This window comes from Equus quagga, chromosome 22 (genome assembly GCF_021613505.1).
Source record: "Equus quagga isolate Etosha38 chromosome 22, UCLA_HA_Equagga_1.0, whole genome shotgun sequence".
Lineage (NCBI taxonomy): Eukaryota > Metazoa > Chordata > Mammalia > Perissodactyla > Equidae > Equus > Equus quagga.
In genome coordinates, this window is record NC_060288.1 from 23,809,151 (window position 1) to 23,821,371 (window position 12,221).

The 12,221-nt window shown below is 47.1% G+C and overlaps 1 protein-coding gene across 2 annotated transcripts in view; it reads left to right on the plus strand.

Annotated features, from left to right (window-relative positions):
• The window catches only part of ACSL1 (acyl-CoA synthetase long chain family member 1), a 64,883-nt gene continuing 52,662 nt past the window's right edge, over positions 1 to 12,221 (plus strand). Inside the window, exons 1-2 of one of the 2 annotated variants that reach the window (XM_046648704.1) lie at positions 92 to 117; positions 3,014 to 3,112. The gene's annotated coding sequence lies outside the window, so the exon portion shown is untranslated. Of the gene's footprint in view, positions 118 to 3,013; positions 3,113 to 12,221 lie in introns of both variants that reach the window. The other variant, XM_046648705.1, reaches the window with a different exon arrangement.

Below are 12,221 nucleotides of genomic sequence, written 5' to 3' on the forward strand. Positions count from 1 at the left end.
CCACCGCGGCCCGGGCTGGGGCGCAGCCAGTGCGCGGCGGCCACGGCGCCGCCCTTAAATAGCATCGGGAGCCGGCGCGGGGCAGGCAGTGGGCTTCGGGGACGGCCAGCCGAGAAGGTGAGTGCTCCTGCCGCGGGGAGCTGCGTCCTTCCCGCAGCGGCCCCCGGGGGCTCGGCGGAGGCTGGGGGCTGAGGCTGCCCCGCCAGCCCGAGCCCGGGAGGCGGCGGCCGCAGCGGAGGCGCATGAGCCGCCCCTCGGCTCGCGGGCCCTTCCGCTTTTCCGGCTTCCCTTCCCGCGGCAGCGGAGGCCTCCGGCCGCGAGCCGCCGCCGCTTCCTGTGCCGGATCCGGGGATGCCCACCCGCCGCCTCCCGCGGGCGGCGCGGGCGCGGGGCTGGCGCACGGCGGGGTCCCGGTGACGCGCGCGGCGGGGCCGGCCTCTCGTCTTTTTCCCTCGCCGGGAAGCGGGACCCCCAGCTTCACGTGCCGGGAGATGCTCGCGTGGGGCCGGTGATGGTGGTCTCACGGCGACCGGCATCCCTCCTGCCCCCGAGGCAGGGGTTTGGAGGCGCGCTCGCACCGCGAGTGGAAGCATCGGAGCCAGACTGCCCTCTTGCCTCGGCGTGGTGGTGGCCCCCAGCGCGGAGAGCTTGCACGAGGGTCAGATGCAGCATCGAAAGCCGGTTGCCATATGTAGAAATTCTCGCGGTGTCTCCAGAGGAGTGCCCATAGCCGCTGCACAGAGCCATGATGGAGTCATTGATTTAAGGAGCCTGGCATTTTTTGAAATTAGGAAACAAAGATGAAATCCATCACCTTGCAGCGTAGACGGGGAGTGGTGGTGGATGACTTGAATGAACACGTGGACTAGAACCTAGAGACACACACTCCTGCTGATCAGTGTGTACGTTAGAATTGCAAACCCCTTTCCCACCCCACTCCCTTTCAAGGTTGTGGAGTTTAATTAAGACCATTGTAAAAATGTCCTTTGCCTTTTAAAATCAAGACATTTAGGCTTCTCGTTGGCACGGGAGTACCCAGAATGCCCTGTCAAGACCCTTCCTTTTATTTATTGACCTTTGCTTAACATGAGAGAAACTGGTTAAATCTCACAGTTGGGGACACACATTTCACCTGTGGTTATCTCATTGTAAACAATTATTTGCTGAAACCAAACAAAAAGTCAATCACAAACTTCTGGTTGATTCTACATTTTCAGGTGGAAGTGGCAGGTTAGGTGGGCTTAAAACTTAAGGTGTGAGTTGACAGGCTGAGTTGGGTGGGCTTGAGAACGTGGCCCTTTTAAAGGAACCCTTGCTTCCCATCCGTGTGGGGCCGGTCTTGGGAGATGCTCTTTCCCGTCCTGACTCACCTGGGAGAATCTCTTCCCCGTCTGAAACTTGACTCCTTATTTGTGAAAAGCCTGTGTTAAACAACACTCTTTCACGAGCTGAAATTCTATAACTAGAAAAAGGAAGTCCTTAAAAGCAGCACCTCATACCTCCCACCTTCATTTAAAATAATACAGATAGAGACCATATATTATAGACCTCTGTTTTCTGCATTTACTGTAAATAGAGAAGACTTTAAAAGAAATCACCCTTCTCCCACAATTATAAGCATTTTCATATATTTCCTTCCTGTCTCTGTGACGCATATTTTGGCAGTATTTTTATTATTATTGCAGGCAGCCTGACTAAAAAGAAATCTCTGGGCTTTTTAATTTGGAGCATTTAAGAGATAGACACTTGTGACAAATGCAGGTAGGGACAAGTATGTATTTCTGTCATACAGGTAGAGTTTTCATAGCTGTCTCTGCTTTTGGATGAAGTTTGGAATAACTGAAAGCGTACCAGCGTGCCACAGTGTCTCGCTGAATGTCGAGGTCTTGTTACATCTTTCATTTTTGCTGTAGCTGTCTTGTGGAAAATGGTTGTGTTGGGAGGAAAGGGTGGGGAAATATCAGAGTGTTTTGTCATTGCAGCTGGGAATTTCTCCTTCTCTTTCTCTTCAAGTTTCACTTTTCTGGAAAGAGCAAAACTGTAGGAATACTAGTAATTTCTAGATGTTGATGCTCAACAACCTTAGAGGGAAGTATAGTTTTTAAGGTCAATTGCTGAATTTATTGTGCAAGTTTGCCACTTAAAGCATCTGCCCATTATTCATTCGCCTTTACTGTCTCTCATAATCAAATTCTGTTAAATTAGAATCCATTGATAATGTTTTATGAACAGTGTTTTTTGGGTGACGCAATTGATTGATGCTAGTTGGCCAAAAATGACAAATGGGTGTTCGACTGTTTGCCCCCTGATTCATGTTGGTGTGAGCAGGATTAGACTGCTATGTTGCAAAATATGAAAGAACTTCCTTTAAGGCAGCTCAAACCTATTAGTATCCTAAGGGCTCTTCAAGCCTCACTCTCTGACAGGCCATGGTCAGACAGGAGATAGATGGAAGGTGCCAGAGTTTTTATTGAAAATTGTCAGTCTAGCTTGGTGGTGAGAGGAATGCATTAGAGTCACTTTACTTTGACACCCGTGCCTGGAGACTAAGTCCCAGTGATCGGAGCGCATCTGAAGCTGCCAGCGGTTGAGTTTGAGTTTCAACATTCTGGTACTTACAGGGCCTTATGAGAGTTTTTTAAAGGAGCACAAGCCCTGAAGTAGTAACTGGACTTTATGAACTAGAAATAGAGGCAACTTAACTCGTGTTTGTCGCCGCACCTCTGAGATGGTCATTTTCTCTCCAGTTCCTAACCTAACATGGTGTATACCAACTCGTAAGAAATTCTAGCTTGTATCAGCCCCAGGTGATACGTAATTTGAAACATTTGCCCAAACCACAGTAACAAGAGAAAATAATATGTAATCTGAGTTCTGTTAATTTTTCTGCTTTTTTACGTCTTGACATTTAGAAGTTCTTGACTGTGTTGGAGACCACACAGTATTGAGTTAGTTCTAACCTTTGCGGAATCAAAAGGGGAGGATGAAATATAATGGAGCCTTCCTTGAACAGGGCCGGCTTGGAGAGACGGCACATTCGTCGAGGAGGAGGTGAGAATGCTGCTCACCTGGTTCAGCTGCAGGCCAGTGTCTTCGAAACTGGTGGCTCTGTGTAGGTACCTGGGCTAAATTCTCTTCATGAATTAGTTGCCAGTCTACAATCCAAGTAAAAATTTGAAAGCTGTCTAATATCTTAATCAAAATCATTTGCCTCAGAAAAGCTACATATTATATAAATATAAAATTATATTTAATATAACAAATTAATATAAAAAATTAAACATAAAATTATATCTGTATATATACTTTTTATATTATAGGAATCTATGCTTATTATAGAAAATTTGAGAACTATAAAAAATAAAACTCTTCAAGAGGTTAAATACTATTAATATTTTTGTGTATTTCTTTTTTGTGTTTTTCTGAATAATTTTTAAAATCTTAAGAATATATTTTTAATTGAAGATAAAAATTTTGATAACTTAATTTTAATCACCTAAGTTATATTGTGAACATTTTCCATGTTGTTGTGTAGTCTTCAAAAAATGAGTTTTGAAAATTACTGCATTATATAGTTTGTGGGATGTGCCATAATTTATTTACCTTTACCCTATTGTTGGATATTTAGGAACAGCCATCTATTCCAGAACAGTTCACCAAGCTTCTCATATATTTAAAAATATCTTTAAAAAAAAATTAGGGCATGTTCTGCTTTCAAACTGTTGAAATTGACAGTGATCTGAAATTTATTTTTATTAATGAATGGTTTTAATGGATTTTGGGGTCCATGTGTTCTGGTCAAAAGCTGTTGAAATAAGGATTTCATGGTTTGGAAAGATAAATGGAAGGAAGTGAGGGCATGGGAGGAGGAAACGTGGATTGCCTTTTACACCATTTCTTCATTCTGGGAAGGGCTTCTGGTAAATGTATTATCTGTCCGTTTGTGTAGTTTGGCTGCTGTAGAAATTGGCACTTTCCCCTCAGGTTTGTTGTGGGAGAAATGTCCGTATATATAAGGCCAAAATGCCCCAGATACCATTTATTCTTTTATTAAGCAAAGTAAAGAGAAATTTGCTACAGGAACTAGGTTCTCCCTTAAGGCTTAGCTGTCAGCTACAAAGCAGGGCAGGGTCAGCTGAGGTGGGGCCGCAGCCAGGCATGGGCAAGCTTAGGACATGATGAGTGATGACAACAGCTGACAGTTCAAGACATTGTTCTCAGCGCTTCAGATGTGCAAACTCAGTTAACCCTCCCGACAAGCTTCTAAGACGTAGGTCCTTGTGTTATCCCTATTTTACAGATGATAAGAGGTGCAGAGAGTAAGTCGCCCAAATCAGGATTTGACCCTAGGCAGTCTGGCTTCAGGGCCAGACCCTTGACTGCTTGACTCTACTGCCGCTATAGAGCTTCAAGGATTCTTAGTCCAAGAGGAAGACCTGGAAAGTTCCAGGTTATCCAGCTGGTGGCAAGACTGAGGACAGAACTGGGCCCTCTTCCGCGTCCTTGCTCCTTGATTTCCCCCGGTGTCATTTACACTCTGTCTTGTACCAGAGTGTAATTCTCTCGTCTATTAAAAGTTTTCAGCATGATCTAGGGGGCCGGCCCTGTGGCCTAAGGGTTGGATTCATGTGCTCCGCTTCAGTGGCCCGGGGTTCGCAGGTTTGGATCCCTGGCACAGACCTAGCACTGCTCTTCAAGCTATGCAGTGGCAGCATCCCACATAAAATAGAGGAAGATGGGCACAGATGTTAGCTCAGCTACAATCCACCTCAAGCAAAAAGAGGAGAGCGCGTGGAGTGGGAACAGGGACCCAGCTTAGCAGAGAGAGTGGAGCATCTCTCGCTGGAGTAGAGATTGGCCTCACCGTGGCACGGAGGTTTGCTTTCTGCTGCATATCTCTGACCAGAAAGACCTTCTGAGCGTGTTCTAGATCACACTGAAGACTTTTAGTAGACAAGAGAATAGGATGGTGGATTTTCAGACTTTGAAGGCACTGTATCATCTAGTGGTTATGACCCCTTTTTCCCAGTACAGTTTTAGGCAGAACTCCGATATCCGAAATAAAAGCAGGGCTGCATGGTTGGAGGGGGAGGGGGTGGGCATCCCAGATCACACAGACACGGTCGCTTCCTCAATCTCCCTTGTTGCCTCTGAGGCACTTCAGAACAACCCATCAAACTGAAGTAGCCTAATTCGCTGATCTGACAAATGCAAGTAACTGTAGTGTGGAAATAGGGTGACTTAGACAAGGTTACACAACCCCTGTTGCCCTCTGGCCATGACCAACAGTGCACTTTCTTCCTGGGCCCTGTACCTGTTCGGGGAACAGCTGGACCTCGCCTTTATCCTTGATTTGTGTTCTGAAATCCAGCCAGCCAGCAGGTTCTGCTTATCCTGACTTAACTCTCCGTACAATATCGTCCAACACACGCTCATTTCTCCCTTTCCTTCTCAGCATCACCTCCCTAATCTGGAGTCTCTCACCTCTGGTTTAAACAGCAAAGGTCTTTAGTTAAGAAAGAGGAGGAGAAGGATGACTCTTCTTAATGTAGAGCTCTCATCGAATCACTCCTCTGCCCAGAAGCCTTCCAGGGCTCCCCCATAAGGCCCCAAGTCTTTCCTTAGCTTGGCTGCTGGGGACTTCTAGAATTGGGTTCCAACCTGCTGTTTTCCATGCCTTTCCTAAACCACAATGTACTGGGACTTTTGGAAAGCAAACTCTGGTAGCACGGGGTTGGACCGAGAGCCCCGCCCCTCGAGACTCTATATGCGAGTGCTCTCTTCTATCTGACCGGCCTTCCTGTGTCCTGGGCCCTGTGTGCCTCACTGGACCTGTCAGCAATGACATTCCTCATCCCACACTCATTCCTCATGGCCCTACTCTTCGGAGGCACTTTTCTCGGAGTGATTCACCGTCTCCAGACTCCAAATCACTCGCTGCAACCCGAGGCTGACATTCAGCTGGGCTGCACCCGCAACCGCGTTGCTGGTTAAAATGTTGAAATGCTCCCATACTGGTTAGAAAATATCTGCCACCCCAAGTGCCCCCTCCCCTAATCCGTGGCCCAGTATGGATCTCCTGAATCCTGTTCGGGTGGCATTGGCCTACTTCTTTTCCCATTGGTTGATGCCTGGCTGTGCTGGTTATTCAGTTTTTTGAATGGCTTCCCTCCCTCTGTCCTTCATTTGCCTTTTCGTGAATGCAGATCTTGCTTCCCTGGATAGGCCCTCCAGCCACCCTCTAAGCTCTGGGCATTTAGGATACCTAGTCATTGTCATTTCTGTGTTTTCGGCATCATTTAACAGAGGGTCTTATTCATAGTGAGCACTTAATATTTATTATCTGATGCTTGAGACTAGGAGACATTCCGATGGCCAGATGTCCCATAGAAGGGGTCGCTGACAAGAATATGCTATGTCTAAATGTTCCAGGTTTGTATATGATGATGCTGTGCAGAGCTTAGATCTCTGGACCAAATCCTGTGCCTTCATTGGGTGGACCTTTGTGTTTAGAAGTGCTGTACATGCAAGGTGTCTCTTTCAGGGTAATTTCAGTTATGTTTGAGTAGCAGGTGGCTGTGGGCGCTGCAGGATGTGGGAGGGAAGGAGCTCAGTGTCAAGTTCCAGATAATCTTACATAACTGTAATATAGTCTTTGTTTACCTGGCATTCTTACTAAAAATCGTACCTTGTTTCTGTGCCGCTAGCGAAATAGTCAAAGAGCTGTTTGTTCCTTCTGTGGGACAGTTCAGCATCAAGCAGGCCTCGGAGGCATCCCAGAATGTGGTGTTGGCAGGGACCTTGCCTGTCAAGCCATCCAACCAACCACCTCACCGAGGACAGAACTGAGATCCAGGAGGTGTGGCTGAGCAGCCCAGAGCCCGGCTAGACTGAGAACAGCGCCAGTCTGTGTTCTTTTCTTCTGACATGAGTCAGGGGTAACTGCCACGGATGCTAGGACCTCGCCAGACTTCAGGCAAGCTGAAGATACTTGGCCCATGAGGCAGGGGCTGAAGCTGTGGGGTCCCCACGATGGACCTCCTCAGATGAGGCCGGCCCCTAGCCTGTCATGGCCCCGTGGCTGTGATTCTCCCTTCTCCAGAACAGCTGATCCAGTCTACTTGGCCTCCCACACTTGGCCAGGTGATAGTCACTGGCAGTGTCCTGCCCGCTCCAGCGTGCTTCTTTTCATCACGGGGCAATGTCAAGTATCGCTGCCTCCCTCCTAGATGGTGGCAGGCGCTGTTGCTCTGCCTCCTGAGTGTGGCAGGCTTTTCAGGGTCCTCCAGTTAGCTGTTTTATCTATTGCTGCCCAGAGTTGGGAACTGATGGAGACTCTAGCCAGGCAAATGACCAGAGAGGTGGTCGTACTGCTCAGGAGACTGAAGGGTAGTCTCCAAAATGCGGTAGGCGTGCCCTGGAGTTGGGGGAGGGTAGACCATCCATTAGGGTGTGAGGTGGAAATATTAGAACTTCTACAGATTTTTATTTTTATCTTTCTTTTTAAGTTCACATTTCTGTATTTTATAATGTTCAGAAAATATTTGCACAGTGTACATGCATATACTTCATAAATAATTACATTTGCTTATTAGAGATGCATTTATTTTTTTTTGATGCATCGTCAGAAGTTTAGGAAACCAGAAAATTAGCTCCTTCTCCTCCATCACTGGCAAGAGAGCTCCAGAAGCAGTTTTTAAAAGGAGAGAACTCAAGTTTGTCCCATAAAAGCGTATGCAAACTGCTTTGTGAAACTAGATTGTGATTCATATCAAATTGGTCTCTGACTTCAGGAGAGTCAGGTTAAATCCAGAGTATGTTTTGCTTTTTGCATGCAAAACTTGATAGTGTAAAAGCCTCATTAGGGCAAGGAGTTTCTGGTTTTGGTTTTTTTCTGTTTTATTCATTATGGAGTCCCCCGAGCCTAGAGCAGTGCTTGACGGGGAGTGGCTACTCAACGAATATTTGCAGTTTGGATGCATGGACCTTTTCCTGCTTGACAATTAAATATCATGCTGGGTTGGCTGCCTCAAGTCAATACTGAAGTTGGCTTTGTGGAAACCTTTAGTCAGTAGGCGGGATGCGGTGAGGGGGGTGGTGCGGGTGTGGTGCGCCAGGCAGTCAGTTATACTCCCCGCAAATGAGTGCTCAAAGCTGTAGGATCCTAGAGCCGAATGGGCCTCTGACGTGTGGCCTGGATGATAAGATGTTTGGGATTTGCTTTGAAAAAAATGAATACAAAATGAAACCGTATTAGCCAAATGTTGATCATTATTGAAGGTTAAGCTGGAGAAATAGGTAACGTGGTCTACTTTTGAATAGATTTGGAAATTGTCCTAATAAAAATTTAAACAAAACCTAAAGGAAAATGGGGACCCCGAACTAGTGTCACTTGTTCCGAGTAGGAAACAGCCGGACCGGACGATCTCTTTTTCTTTCTTTGGCTCTTTAAAACATGGGGTCCTTGTTCTCTAATTCTCTGCAACTTGTTACATTTGCTTTGTTTCAGCTTCCCCAGGGCCGGTCACCCCTTCTTACAGTGACCTGAGCTCCTGTTGTAATTCTAGCTCACGTCCCATGGTTGTACCAACACGTCCCTTATCCCTCCTCATACAATGAGCGAAATCCTGGTTAACGTGGTCTCTGTTCCAGGTGTTGCCTCCTGCAGCGCCCCTGAGGTCCTCCTCAGAGCTGAGGGGTTTCAGAGGCCAGAGGCCGGAACAGGGTCCCATGCTCTTTAAAGGTCCCTTCAGTCCTGAGGAACCGCACAGCCTAAGAATATTTTGTAGGTTCCATTTGTCTCTGCTTTTTAGGGTCACAGCAGTTCCCTGCTGAAATCTGTAAAGACTCAAAAGTGATTTCTCCCAACCCTGTGAGGAGCGGCCTGCCTCTGTCTGGGTAGAGAAAGACCTGTCTTTGTCTTCTGTCTTCCACTTACCCCTGTTCTGCCAAGCCGTTTCTCTGGCTTATCAGTCCTTCTGAAACCTTGATCTATTTTAAGAGGTGTAAGGTAACTCTACCCAACCTTGCATCCCTTCAGCCTCCTTCCCCAGGTCACTGATATTTGAGTGTGGCGACCTCTGCGAGCTGCAGGGACCAGGCCTTTTCCTCCTCTGTCTCCTGCACCGGGCCTCACCCTGGCTGGGATGGGGACGGCTCCATAAATGACAGCCGGCTGCGTCGGGGTGAGCTGCCTGCAGCCAGCTCTTTCTTAGCCTCTTGACGGGAACGATCTCCTGGGAGAGAGGCAGTGTCTGCGGCCTCTGGTTATGACACTGTTGTTCCTAACCCGCCTGCCGGGCCAGCCTCCTCCACACTCCCAGTGCTGGCTGGCTCTCAGGCTGGCTCTGGGGTGTTTCCCCACCCCCACCTGTCTCTGCCTGTTTCCATCTGGCCTGCCTCCACGCTCCCAGACAGCCCTCCCTCATTCTGCAGCCCGTACACAGTGCTTTCTCCCACCTCCGGATGCTTGGAGCCCCAGGCCCTCCACCGCTTCCCTCTTGGGGTCGTGTTTCTGTCTGTAGTTTGGTTAACTCTTGCAGATGTGGTTGTTTTCATCGGTATCTTAAACTTGTTGAAGGCAGAGAAAACACTGTAAGTGCTGTGTCCTCGTGCTGGTGGCCTTCTCTTTCCGAGGTGCTAGGGACAGGGTTTTTTCCCCCTGTGATTTTCAGAGTATTGTCTGTTAATGTGCAGTGAGACCCTTTCTCAAGGGGACCCTTAAGTGGAAGTTGCCCAAATAGCTGCTCAGTGGCTGTGCCAGGGCCCAACACAGGGCAGATGGTGAGAGCTTAGATATATACTTTCTGGGAGGGGCTTCTGCTCCATCTGTCATTTTGCTATAAGGACAGGTTGCCCCCCTGAGCCTTTTCTGGAGCAGGTGGGAAATACATAAATACGAGAGGAAATGAACTGACCTGACCTAGTTATATCTTCTTTATCTTGAGAAATTTTTTAAAAATACAGCAAAGTACAAAGATTTGTAAAGTCATAAAACAAATACCTGTATGCCCACCTCCTAGAAATGACAGTGATTAACACTGATTGTCTTCTTTATATGTCCTCCTGTCACCTGGAGTTTCTGGGTGTAGGTGAAATCTTGCTATTTGGTTCCAAGCGCCAGGATTGTGTGGCCATGTCTTGCCTCCTCTAACGTCGTTCTGGAGGTGCTCCATGGTGTTGGCAATGGTGGAGGGCATGGCTTTCCTCGGTTCCCACTCCTTTTTGATGCCCTCTGAGGCCCGCACAGGCAGTGGTGGAGCTGGCTCAAGATTCTGCGGCTCATCAGGGGCACAGCCAGTACCTAGAACATGAGCTTTTTGCATTCGAGTCTAGTATTCTTTCTATTCTGTCTCCTTCCATATTCACTATTGGAAGTAACTGCTATGGACAAAATGTCTGAGGGGACCACAGGACTTAGATACCTTGTCTGTGTGGTTTCTCAAACTCCCCATCCTGAGGCCATCAGTGGAGAAGAGTTTCTGCCTAGCCAGGTCCACCTCTGGCTACTGTGAAAGGTCTGTCCACTTTCCTAGTAAATTATTCTCTCCTCTCTTGGTGGAACCTCTCGCTTTTGGGTTTCCTTGGTGGTTCATTGCAGGCCAGGAAGGTGCACAGTCTGTTCTTCTGGATTATTTTAGTGACAACAGGAATTTTATTTCCTTTTGTCATAATAGGCTCTACTTATATTGCCTAATTCCTCCTGACTATGGTGTCATGTTCTTTAATGTACAGTCCCACAGACATAAATTAGGACTCTTCTCTGCTGAATGTCAACTGAATTAACATGCCTTATTAGATCCAGTTGATGAGTGGGAAGCTTAACCTACAGTAACCTCTTCTGTCTTGGTTCTTGCAGAAGGGCTGGGTCAGCCTAACAAACAAGTCTTCTTGTCTCCATCAGCTGAAGCAAAACTGATTGACTGAGGCTGTCTGTTCTCTCCAAGCTTGCTCCCTTCTTAAGCTCTTAGCAGTAAAATTCCCTGCCTCGTCATGACCTATGTACAGAGATTGCTTGACAGTATTAAATCAATGTTTGAAGATCTTGCTTCTCAGGAATTTTTTTGAATGGAAACGTTTCCCCTTAAATCTGTTCCGCTAAGATTTAACCTTGCTGTCCCACACAGAGGCCTTTGTGCGACCTGGCTATCTTCATTGGGCATGTCCTAACCATAATTATCATCTTCCCAAGAGGATGTACATGGCAGGTCTTCACAGCTATGTTGAAGAGAGAAGGGAGGAGAGCTATATGTTTTGTTTCTGGGTTCTGCTCTGGAGGATGTTGGGCAGGTCCTGTTTCCAGCATTCTTTACATCTCAGATGGCCACTACCCGGCTTTCTCGGTGTTTCTGGGGGAGTTCTTCCATTGCACTCCAGCTCATGGGCTATTTCTCTGGTTTAGAAGATTCTCTTTTCTGTCATAGAAAACTCACTTACAGAAGCCAATGGCCAGCCCTGGTGTCAGGTTCAGGACTCAAATCCTTCTTCTGACATTTGCTGTTTTACTTAAGAGAGAGATTTGTTTGTTCTCTTCCCTTCCCGCGGGCAACCTTGTTTGGTTTTAAACTGATCTGTAGTCACATGTCTAAATGTCTGTGCAAAAGTCTACTAAGGAAAAGAGACGGTCCTTGCCCTTAAATGACCTTGGGGTGACATCATACGTAAGTGAAACCGTTTGAGACATGTAAACTTCATGGGAAGGTGGGCAAGAGAATATTTTTCTGTAGCTTTTAAATCATTGGCTTGAAACCATTTTTTTTTCCCTCCACATCACCTGGGAGATGCTGCTTACTCCCTTCTAGCACGCTAACTCACAGCAGCTCTGTGGGGTGTAGAGGGAGGATGCTGAAGTTTGGAAATGCTTTGAATACCCACTTTCTCTTTGGAGAGTCACTATTCTATAAATACCTCCTCCGGGGGCTTGCAGTAGAGAATTGGTCAGAATCACAGAGGGTCATTCATGACTCAGTAAATGTTTAGGAAGCACCTGTTCTGGGCAAGGCACCCGTTTAAGCACCAAGGGCATATAAAGGCAGATGGGAAGGGGCCCCGGCCTGGTACAAGAGAGAGGCATGTATGTAAGAGAAGCGTATACTCACCATAAGTAGAAAATAGGAGATGCTGAAGACCACACGAGAGCTACAATTAAAGTGTTCTGGAGGTCAGAGGAACGACTGACTGCTTCTCGCTGAGGGGCTCCAGGAAGAATTCACGAGAGGAAT